The sequence below is a fragment of the Sphaerodactylus townsendi genome, linkage group LG13, assembly GCF_021028975.2.
Source record: "Sphaerodactylus townsendi isolate TG3544 linkage group LG13, MPM_Stown_v2.3, whole genome shotgun sequence".
NCBI lineage: Eukaryota > Metazoa > Chordata > Lepidosauria > Squamata > Sphaerodactylidae > Sphaerodactylus > Sphaerodactylus townsendi.
The window spans coordinates 21,447,689-21,458,339 of NC_059437.1; the positions used below are offsets into that span (position 1 = coordinate 21,447,689).

The following is a 10,651-nucleotide window of genomic DNA, read 5'->3' on the forward strand; positions in this document are numbered from 1 at the left end:
GGGGGGGGCTAAGATTTCTCACAATGCTCGCCAATCACTGCTGCCCCCACTCCCCGCTGGTATTAAAAATAGGCTGGAATATAGATCAGGTCGTTAGGAAGTCACCTCTTAAGTCACTGGAAAGGGCTGTTTAGCAACAACATGCAGGGAGGGGTTACCGCTTTCCTAAAAGTATACTCCCCCACCGTCGGCATAATCACAAAGAAACGCGCTTGCGGTTTAGAAAATAGAACCAGGCTTCCCACCGAAAAGCGTGTGAACCCCCCCCCCCTTTTAATACATTCACTAGCACATAACCAGGTCACTAACTTGGGGCGGGGGACAGAGCGCGACTGGTAAAGCGGGACCACTTCCTACCTGGGAAAGGATCGGCTGAACTCTTGTGAGTGCCGGGAAAAGGAAGGGGGAGACAAACAAATGCCTTAAAACAAAAGTGGCGCCAAAACCCCCATTAAACAGCCCTCTTCCGCCCCCTCTTCCCTCCCACCAGGCAGCGACCCAGCGGGACTCCCTGCAGCACGCCGACATCAAAAAGTCAACAGGGACGTTTTCTCCTTAATTTCTCTCTCCCTTTCCCCGAATTGAAATGGACCCCAGGGGGACTGAAAGGCTAGGAAGAAAGCCCGGGAGGAGTTAAAGACGTGCCTAAGGCGCCAATTCTAGGTGCTTTTACTTGGGTGGGTGTAAGCCCCACCGAATTCAGCGCCGCCGCGTTCCTGAGTAAACATGCGGAAGGTCGAGGTAGAAGCCCCTATGAAAGGAGTTCCCAGTTAAAATTAGGGGAGCGAAATACTTCCCCCTCCCCTAAATTGCGCTTGGTGTTAGTGAAAGCCAGTTTATGGTAATGGCCCTTCCAATATGAACAAATTATTATTAATGGCACAAAACTCGGGCAAAGTTCCTGCTCTGGCATGGCACATTCGTTCCCAAACTACCCGCCTCTTTCCGAAGTCACGAGGGGGGAAAGCTGCAGATATTTGGAGCATGTTTACCCAAAGTCCCACCGGCCACAACTTCTGGCTTACAGGCCAACCACCCCCACCCCCACCCATCGGCCTTTTAAATGTAGCACGTAGCCCTTTACACACATTCACAGGTCAGGGGGGGGGACGAATCGAACACACACAAATAACCACATTTCTCCCTTCTTGAGGCACAGGACGGCTGTCAACGTGAAGCTTCTCTTTACGTGCTGTTCCCTCCACCCCAATTGGCCCTTTCAATTTTACCCTGGAATCTCCCCCCTCCCCCCCCCCCACTAACTTTAATTTACACTGAAGATCTAGTACGATTAGGATTTCTGGGTAAACTCCAAAGACAGCTCACTACTTTGTAAACGGGGGGGGGGGGGTAAGCTCTTTCGTATGTTTTGATTATTTGATGGGGGTTGAGAAGGCTGAAAAAAGGAGTATTGAAGAGTGGCCGGGGGGGAAATCCTAAGAGCTTGACGTCTCCCAACACAAACACCCACCTCGCATTGACCAAACCCGTGTGAGGGCATACACACGCACCCCTCTCTCCCGTCCCTCCACCACTTTCGGCTGCCCCCGATCCCTAAACCGGGCCTTTTTCTGCGGACTTGGCGGGCATAAAAGCAGTCAGATATGGGGACATTAATAAGGAAGGAAGCCATGGGAGCGTCTCCATTTTCTCAGCGGCGGGCCTAGGCCTTTTTCTACACGGGGGGGGGGGGGGGGGGGGAGAGAAGAAGAGGGAACCTTCAGGTGGGCGAAGGCAGAGAGGTGGAAGGAAGGGCCCCTTTCCTGCCTTCCTGCCTCCTTCCACCGCCGCCTTTTCCCAGGGGAGGGGAGGAGGTCGCGAGTCGGGCTGTGCGTGTTTCCCTCTCGGCCCCGCGTCCTCCATCTTGCCTGCGCGGCTCCCTCTCCGTCGGCCGCCGCGGCCTCCTTTGAAGCGCCCCCGAAGCCTTCCCCTCCCTCAATATTTCCCCTCCCCGCCTAAAAAGAGGGGGCGGAAAAAACAAGCCCCCCAACTTCCAGAAGCTTCGACGCCATTGTCGAACTTACCTCTCTCGACGGCGGAGGCAGGCCTAGCGGCCTTGGTGGTCGGCGGCGACGGCGGATCCTGAGGCCCCGCGCGCCCTTTTTAGCTCCCCCCGCACTCAAACGTCCCCCCCCCACCTTTATCCTCCCCCCTTTCTGATCTCACTTCTAGGCCAATTCGCTCGGGCCGCCCTTACCTTTTTTTTTCCTTTTCCTTTCTCTCGTTAAGACCTCGGCGGCAAAGGCCCTAGTTGAGGAAGGGGGGGCAGCGGTCGAGCTTTCGGAAAAGGGCGGGGGGGGGAGAAGAACGAAGCGGGCGGATTATTTAATTTGGCGGCGGCGGCGGCGCTTGGGATTGTTTGGGGTGTTCGCGGCTCGGCGGCTGGCGAGCGAATGGAGGGCGCAGGCGCCACCTGGCGGCCACCGAGCACGCTCCGATCCGCCGGGCTAGAGCGACACCTGCCGGGAGGACTCGGGGAGGAGAGGCGGGCGCCGCTTCTCCACATTCTTTCCCTCCCCCTCCCATCCAGGCTCGCAGAAGAACGGGGTAAACAAGGTGCCGCGCAGGCGCAGCAGAGCCCGCCGCCCCCTCCTCCTCCGCCGCCTGGAGACGTCACTTCTTCCGACCCCGCCCCTGGTTGTTCTGCTGCGCATGCGGCTAAGAGGCCCAGCGGCACGTAGCGCCTGCGGGAGGGGGCGGCCCCTGGAGAGCGATAATAGCCCAGAGGCAATTCGGCTGCGGAGTGTTGCAGACAGTGGAATTGGTGGAAGTTAGTGGGACGGTGCCAAGTAAAGCTTCACAAGCCTGATTTTTGTACTCTTCAAGATAGTTTTATCTTTCCATATCTCTTTAATAATATTAGACGGTCATATTGGAATCCATTATGTAATATTTAATTGATATCGTTCTGGATAGATGTCTTCTTTAACTCTTGTCTGTTCTCTAGTATTTTTATAATTGTATCCTGTTAAATATACTGTGAAAATCAATTAAATTTTTAAAAAAGTTTTATCTTGGTCTCCTCCTGATCAACAGGACTCAATAAAGTGGTTTGTTGCGTTAAATCCAGTTAAAGATTCATTCATGTCACAAAAATACAGTACAAATAAGAAAGGAGCAAGCTGTTTACCCTGCGCATCAAAAACGCTCTGCTTTTCAAGATCTGTCATATTTCACAGCATGCGATCTGATATAATTAGTCACTGTTTTCCCCCCTGTATGGAGGAATGCCTGGATATTACAGCTTCGTTGCATGCCTACTGGACCCTAGATCAGTGATGGTAAACCTTTGGTATGTACATCAAAGGATGACATACCACAGTGTTTTGGTGACACAGCAGCATTCCCCAACACCCGACAACAACTATTCTCCTTGTTTTAGAGACATTTTGGTAATTGTTTGATATTTCTTTGTATAAAATATAGTACCCCACATGATTAACTACTTTAAAAAAATAATGAATATGCAAAGAATTATTTCCCCTCTGCATGGGGTGACATACCAGCAGAGTCAAGTTAGGCATTTTCTAAATATCTGAACACTGGGCCCAAAAGGTTTGCCATCATGGCCCTTGATTAACCTGAAATCTGGTACACGTGTACCAAGTTCAACAAACCATGCAGCGCAGCTATGAGAAGAAATAATTGTGTGTGTCGGGAGTGTCATATGGACCATATTCTGTTAGAACCATCAGTGTGTCAGAAGCATGACTTGAAGGGAGTACACGGATCTGAAATCTTTGCAAGGTTGGGGCCTTCCACATGTCCTCTGGAAGGCTGTTCTGTAAAACAGGAGTAGGCAGTGGGAAAGTCTGAACAAAACCTGTGTTCACAAACCTGAATGGAAGAACTTTTACTGATGCCTATTCTAAAGATGGGAGCTCCCTTATGGACACATGAGTGGAGGTGGTCCTAGATATGAGGGTCTCAGATTGTAGAGGTTCACACTGGCTTGCTTGCCGGGCTCTCTTGCCCTAGACAGAATAGGCTTAAGTTACAAGAAGGTGAATTTTAGTTGAACGTTAGGGTGGAAAAACTTGCTAATAGCGAGAGTAGCTCAGCAACAGGCACCATTGGAGGTGAGTGGTCTTTCATTTGCTGGAGGCTTTCAAGCAGAGACTACATTGGAGTCCCTCCAGAATAGACATCCTCAGCTTTGGATTTTCCTCATTCAGTTGGGAGATAGACTAGACGGCCTATGAGGTCTCTTCCGATTTGAGCAGTGGCTCAGATGGAACTGGGACTGTATTCTGACACCCTTTCTTCAAAAAAAGTATGCCTCAAAAGCAAATGGGGGGGGGGGATGAACAGAAACCTTGACTATTGTGTTGGAAGATGCACTGTCTGGGGTACAAAAAGAGAAGAAGTTCCTGCAGAGGGCAGCATATGGAAAATTAGGCAGGAATGTGTGTTTCTACCTTCTTCCTTTGGCTGAGTGTCATTTCCCCATATGTTTCCAGGGTGCAATTCCCAGCCTGTTCCTTCTCAGAGTTCCCTTCCACCTGTGTAGCAAGTTCCTAAATAAAGTACTGAGCCTTCATGTTTGTGTGATTAATACTATATTTGCTGAGCTGAAACTGCACATTTGTGTGCATGTGAATGTGTTTAAAGAGGAAAACAAGGTCCAGTGATACATAGCTCAATATCAAGTCAATAATGTAAAACAATTATTTATTTGAATGATAAATTACAATAAAATTAATTCAGCATATGTTACACATGGGTTGTACAGACTGCAAAATGCAACAATGGCACCACTGTAGCCAAGTTAAATGAATTGTTAACAATTAGCAGAGACAGTTAGTGAAAACAGCAAAAGTACCTTATTATTAGATTTAAAAAAAATGTTTGCATCAAGGCAGAAAGCAGTCATGAAAATGCTTTCTAGCAGCTCCTGAAAATGCTTTCTACCAGTATCATGTGAGAATCAGCAATAATATCCACATGAGGACATTGTTAGAACAAGTCAACCAAGAGGTGTCATGATCAGTAAGTCGTGATCAATAAGTCGTGATCAGTATGTTGGACATACGGTAAAACTGGACAGAGAATGAGAAAAATTGGGTTCAAATTCCCTTTAGCCACAAAGCTTATCAAGTGAGTTTGCACCTGTCATCATGTCTCAGTCTGAATATATCATAAGTTGTGAGGATAAAAGGGAGCAGGGAAGCCAAGAGATCCTTGGACAAAGGGCAAGAGAAAAGTGTAAATTTTCTTATAATAACCACATAGAACTGGCAGGAAGATCCTTCCCATCATTTGTAAAGTGGACATCTCATTACGGAAGAAAATGTAGTGGGGCTGTAAGTAGGTTTTGCACCACCTGAGATTTTCATGAAGGTGTTTTAATATGTGGCATTGCACCTTGATTTGAAGAATGATGTTCTGCTTTAGAATAGGCACATTTCTGATGAAAAAACAGAAATCATGCAAATTGTTGTTCCATATTCAACTACTTAATGTTCCAGTCTTTGGTCCTCCCCAGATTACACTTGAGCTGTGATAAATTTTCCTTTACCATGCTATGATGAAAAAATTCCCCTTTAGCTATTATAACATTGAGCCTCTTGGGGAACTAAAAGGTGACTTAAGGAAGTTGTTATGGGAAGGTGCTCATTTATAAGGAGGTAAATACTTCCGAATGTACATTTTTTTCAAACAATAAAACAATGTTCCACTTACCAGTAACTGTTGTTAATTGAGTGATTGCTACAGGCGTACAGAAGCCATGACAAATGGATGACACAAGCACTATATTTATTTAGTTCATTTTGATTTCACTTTTCTCTGCAACAAGATTCCAAATCATTCACTGTTCCTCCATTTTATCCTCACAGCAGCCCTGTTAGGTAGGTTATCCCGAGCATAAGTGATTGGCTCAAGCTTCACCAGCAAGCATCCACTCCAAACTCACAGGGGCCAAATAAGTCTCTCAAAGCTGCAATATATTGTAAAGTTGACTCCCCGGCTATTGTTCACACTGACAGAATTTATAGCATCACATTAAATTTGGGCATCAAAAAAAATCCTTCAGTGCAGTAAGGACAATTTCACATTTCTCATCAGCAAGAGGAAAGAAATATAAAATATGTTGTCCTTCTACTCCCAGGAGGAGCAGCGTAAGTTTCCTTTCCTCAGACACATCTGTGTCACTACTTGCAAGCAGGTAATTATTTAAAGAAAAACAATTCCATGAAGTAATAGCAATTACAGGCTCACCTGGACTTTGTTAAAAATGCTGCCAGTGAGTTCAAAAGCAAAAAGCCATCCCATCTTCTTCACCGATTTATTATGTCTGTCTAATAATCAGGGCCCGAGCAAGGGGGGGGGGGGAACAGTGCCCAGGGCACGCATGTGCCCCGCATGCACACCCTGCCACACCCCCGCACCGGCACGTGTCCAGTACGTTGCACACACCCCCATCCCCTTGGCGCTACGTCACTGCTAATAATGTTTCCATGTTCAGTTCCAAATGTCTTTATTCAAGCTTAAATTAAGCAACAAACAACACCCAAAAGCTGCACCCACTCCCCCTCTTTTCATAGCCTTATTTGCAATTCTCTTAAAGGGACATACACACTACACCACACCATGGCCCCTTCCACACATGCAGAATAATCCACTTTCAATCTGCTTTCACATTGTTTGCAAGTAGATTTGGCTATTCCTCACAGCTGCAAAGTGCATTGAAAGTGGATTGAAAGTGCATTATTATGCATGTGCGGACAGGGTCTACGTCAGAGTGGGGAGTCAAACCTGGCTCTCCCGGATTCCAGTCTGATGCTCTGTAGAGTCTTGATGCCAAGTGTCAACCGCACAGCACATAATTGTTTAGTTATCACCACATTCCCTACCCCCCATCCCACCCCATAACTCCCATGTTATGGATGTCACTTTGCCACCCAGAAAAACTGACAAGAAGAATCCTGTTCATTTCTTTGGGCGCCTCAGGGCGTTTTCGCACACACTGTTTGTTGCAGATCCAGCATGTGAGTTCGTTGCTGTTTTCCACATTTTTTCGCACACACTTAAGCCGAAATGTGTCCCGACCCCCCTTCTGTGCCACATTCCAGCCGTTGTTCCACATTTTTCCTGTAGCTCGATACTTCTGCAACTTTCTTGGAAAAACCGGTTTCCCCCCACAATCTGGTGGCTAGGTGCGAAACAAATCTGGAGTAAGCGACAGTCAGGGGTGACACCCACAGTGTGACGCGATTTGATCCAGCCAATGGGAACGCAATTGGACTTGCTGGTTGCGCGCGCACATCCCATTGTTCCGCTTGAGTCTCACTCGACTCCCTCCCCTCCTCGCGTTCGGTTGTGTGCGCCTGATAGCTCAAGCTACCAAGTCCCCGTGGCACCGTTGCTTTGATACATTTGCAGCACGGTGACTCATTCGATCGTTTCGCCTCCGTTAACGCGGTAGCTCAACAGCCCGTCCACGGAAACGGGATGGGAAGCAATTTGGAAGCCCGCCCCCGGACGGCCCCATGATGGCGCGACAGCCAATCAGAGCGGTCGTTTGCGCCGCATTACTGGGCAATGCAGAAACCCGGGAGTTGCGAAGCAGGCAGAAGATGCGTGACTACCTGGCCATGTGTGAATGCCATCGAGCGACAAAACTGCATCAAAAAGGTCAGGGATCAATGCGGTTTGCTTTTATTCAAGAATAAAAAGTGTGTGCGAAAACGCCCATAGTCTCACATTTGATTGGGCAATGAGGACTAATGCAATCCTCAGTGCTTTGTCAAATGCTGTATGGAATCATGGGGACAGCTTCACTGAAAGAGTTTTCTTCCTCAGTCCTGATCAGATCCGGTTCACTCCACTGATCACCACAAAGCCTGTTTCTGTTGCTGCCACACCGTTTAGTATCATTGTGGAACTTTTCCTCCCAATGTTTTATTGGTTAGAAACAAAAAGGGGCTGGTTGCCCAACCATACCCAATTCAAAGAAAGATGTACAGGGATGGTGACTCCATCTTGCAATGGAAGTCATTTTCAGGTAGCTGGCTCAGCTTTCCACCCTTCCGGTCTTCCCAGTCTTCCAGGGTTGGTAAGTGTAGATGACCGGGGAAGGCAATGGCAAACTATTCTGTAAACATAGTCTGCCTAGTTAGTAAATGTCATGATGTGACATCACCCCATGTGTCAGTAATGACCTGGTGCTTGTACAGGAGACTACCTTCACCTTTAATTAACCTGAGTCATAGGGTGTCAAAATGCAGTGAATGCTCTTACCAGGAAATACCCAGATAATTATCGATTGCACTAATTTGTCATGTCCGTTGAAAACAAGGACTAGCATTTTACTGTGATGAAATGTCTTCTAGCTCCCAATAGTGCCACAAATGATATGAACAAATTAGAGCAACATCAGATACGCAAAACTGCTGACGAAAGGAACAGTGTGTTATGTTGGTGGTTGGGTGCCATTAACGTTCACAGATTCTGGGCAATAATAGCACAGTCCTAAGTGGCATTATACCCTTCTAAGGCCATGGACTTCAATGCAGAATCCTCTACTCCAACAACACTGTTATTGCTTGACTGGATTGTTATGGAGGCTTTCAAACTTCCTGGCACTAGGGAACTTTTTGTACATTGACTGGTCTGCAAAGGAATCCTTGTACGGCTGGCATTGCATGGCAGAGGAATCTGAGATGCATTCTAGGGCATGCACTTTTGAACAGAAGGGACCTGGTTATAAACCACTATTTATTGTAGGGAGTATTTTACTGTATGTTATGTGGGCCATACAACATGTTTATTGGCAGTTTTGTGGGTGATTGTTTATATTTTGTATAATATATATATATATATTAAAAATGTATTTAAAAGGAAAAAATGATGGTGAGCAAAACTTTCGTAGGCAGTTTCTCTGCCATTTCAAATTTTCAAGAAACTCCAAAGTCCCTTGGAATATGGTTTGAGGCCCTCTGATTTAGTAGAAATAGATTAAAAAATTATACTTTGTGCCATGGTTTCAGAATCCAAAGCTGCTCTTAGGAATTGCTTCTTTCTGGCTTATTCTTTCTTTTCCTGCTTCTCTCTGAGTAATTGTGATTCTCACAACAGTGTGGCAAGATAGGCAACTATTATTATATCCGTATTGCACATTGGGGAAAGAGTCTGAGGGCAGCAAGGTTTGCCCAAGGTCAACTACAGTACTTGCGGCACAGTAGAGATCTGAACCTTTTAGATCACAGATCATTCTCTTAGTTGCTTCACAATTCTTGCTCCGAAACAAAGGAACAAAGCTCTCAAATGCCACAGCAAACTGGCAGTAAGGATGTTCTAATGCAATGGACTATTAATTTTTAAACTGCTACAGCTTGCCTCCCGTGCATTTTCAAGGCTCCTCTGAATGTTTTGTGGATGATCTGGGATCAAGTGTGGAAAGAAATGGGTAAGGTAAATGATGATGGATTTATCATTGCAGAGCTGGTTATTGTATTTCATAAATGTAGTTTTCAACAAAGGCAAGGAAACATTCTCTGTGGTTGCATTAGACTTCTATGAGGAGGGTTTTTTGTCCTTTTCTTGTCCCCTGCCACTGCAGACCATGAATAAGACACCCACTTTACATAACACATACACTTCAAACCCATCAAAAGTGTTATTGCTGCACTGAGATTCTGGTGCTGTCTTGCTATGCTTGCAAAAGAATAGGCCTGCTCCCATGAAAGCTGAAATCCCACCTTTTGAAGATTATACGAATCTACTGGAAGAGCCTGTGACAGACCAGCTACAAAGCAGGAACTGCTGTACATAAAATCTAAATATTAATACTGTTGCTACATTTAAGTCCTCTGAGAGGAAGGGGGAGAGTTAACTTCATATAGACTGCTCTTTAAAATTTATAACAAGGGCATTTTAATATGCATGCATTTAAGAGACGAAAATATTAGTTCATTGGAACTTTTCTGGCTGATTGTCAAGGCATTATGCAGAAAGCAGGCAGTAGCTCATACAGCAAAACTGGCGCAGAATGAGAATAGGGGCGGGAACTGGATTGGGGCCAGCTGGTCAGCTGACTAGGGATCTGCTCCTGCTTCTGTAGCTTGAGCTCCCAGAGGGCAGAGGAGAGTAGGGTGGTAGGAGCAGGCTGTGCCAACTGAAGCGAAGGAGGGTCATTAGGTTTTACTTCTGGTCCTTCTCTCATCCCAAGGGGACCTAGTAATGTTGTTTGTTCAACCCTTAAGCCTAAAAGCACTGCTGTTGTATATCAGTTTGGCTCAAAATAAAACAACTCTCATCCAGTATTTAATGCAGGATGAGGAGGCCAACCTGATGTGCATCATGGAGACCTGGGTGGCTAAAAGGGGAGAGGTGGCTCTCTGTCAAATTTGACACCCCTGATTTCCTGCTACAGCATCAGCCTAGAGTTGGTACATGGGGAGAGGTCTATCTGTGGTCTATCTGACCTCTGTGACACTCACCAAAAGTTTTCTTATCCAGTTCTGCCATATGTGTATTTGATTTGAGGAACTTGGGCTGTAATAGGTGTATTGTCCACCCTACTGCCCAACATTCTTCCTCCATGAGCTGAGGGAGGCGGTTGGTGGTGAGGCCCTTGAGGATTGGTGTTCCTGAGGGCTTCAGTGTCCATGCTGAGGCTACCTTAATGGTAACCCGGGATTCATGACCA

The 10,651-nt window shown here is 46.5% G+C and overlaps 1 protein-coding gene across 3 annotated transcripts in view; it reads right to left on the reverse strand.

Moving 5' to 3' along the window:
- The window catches only part of STAG2 (stromal antigen 2), an 80,769-nt gene extending 78,365 nt beyond the window's left edge, over window positions 1-2,404 (reverse strand). Inside the window, exon 1 of one of the 3 annotated variants that reach the window (XM_048513745.1) lies at window positions 2,198-2,404. The gene's annotated coding sequence lies outside the window, so the exon portion shown is untranslated. Of the gene's footprint in view, window positions 1-357; window positions 379-2,024; window positions 2,154-2,197 lie in introns of those variants that run through there. The other 2 variants (XM_048513746.1, XM_048513747.1) reach the window with 2 other exon arrangements.
- Between the last annotated feature and the right edge of the window lie 8,247 nt (window positions 2,405-10,651).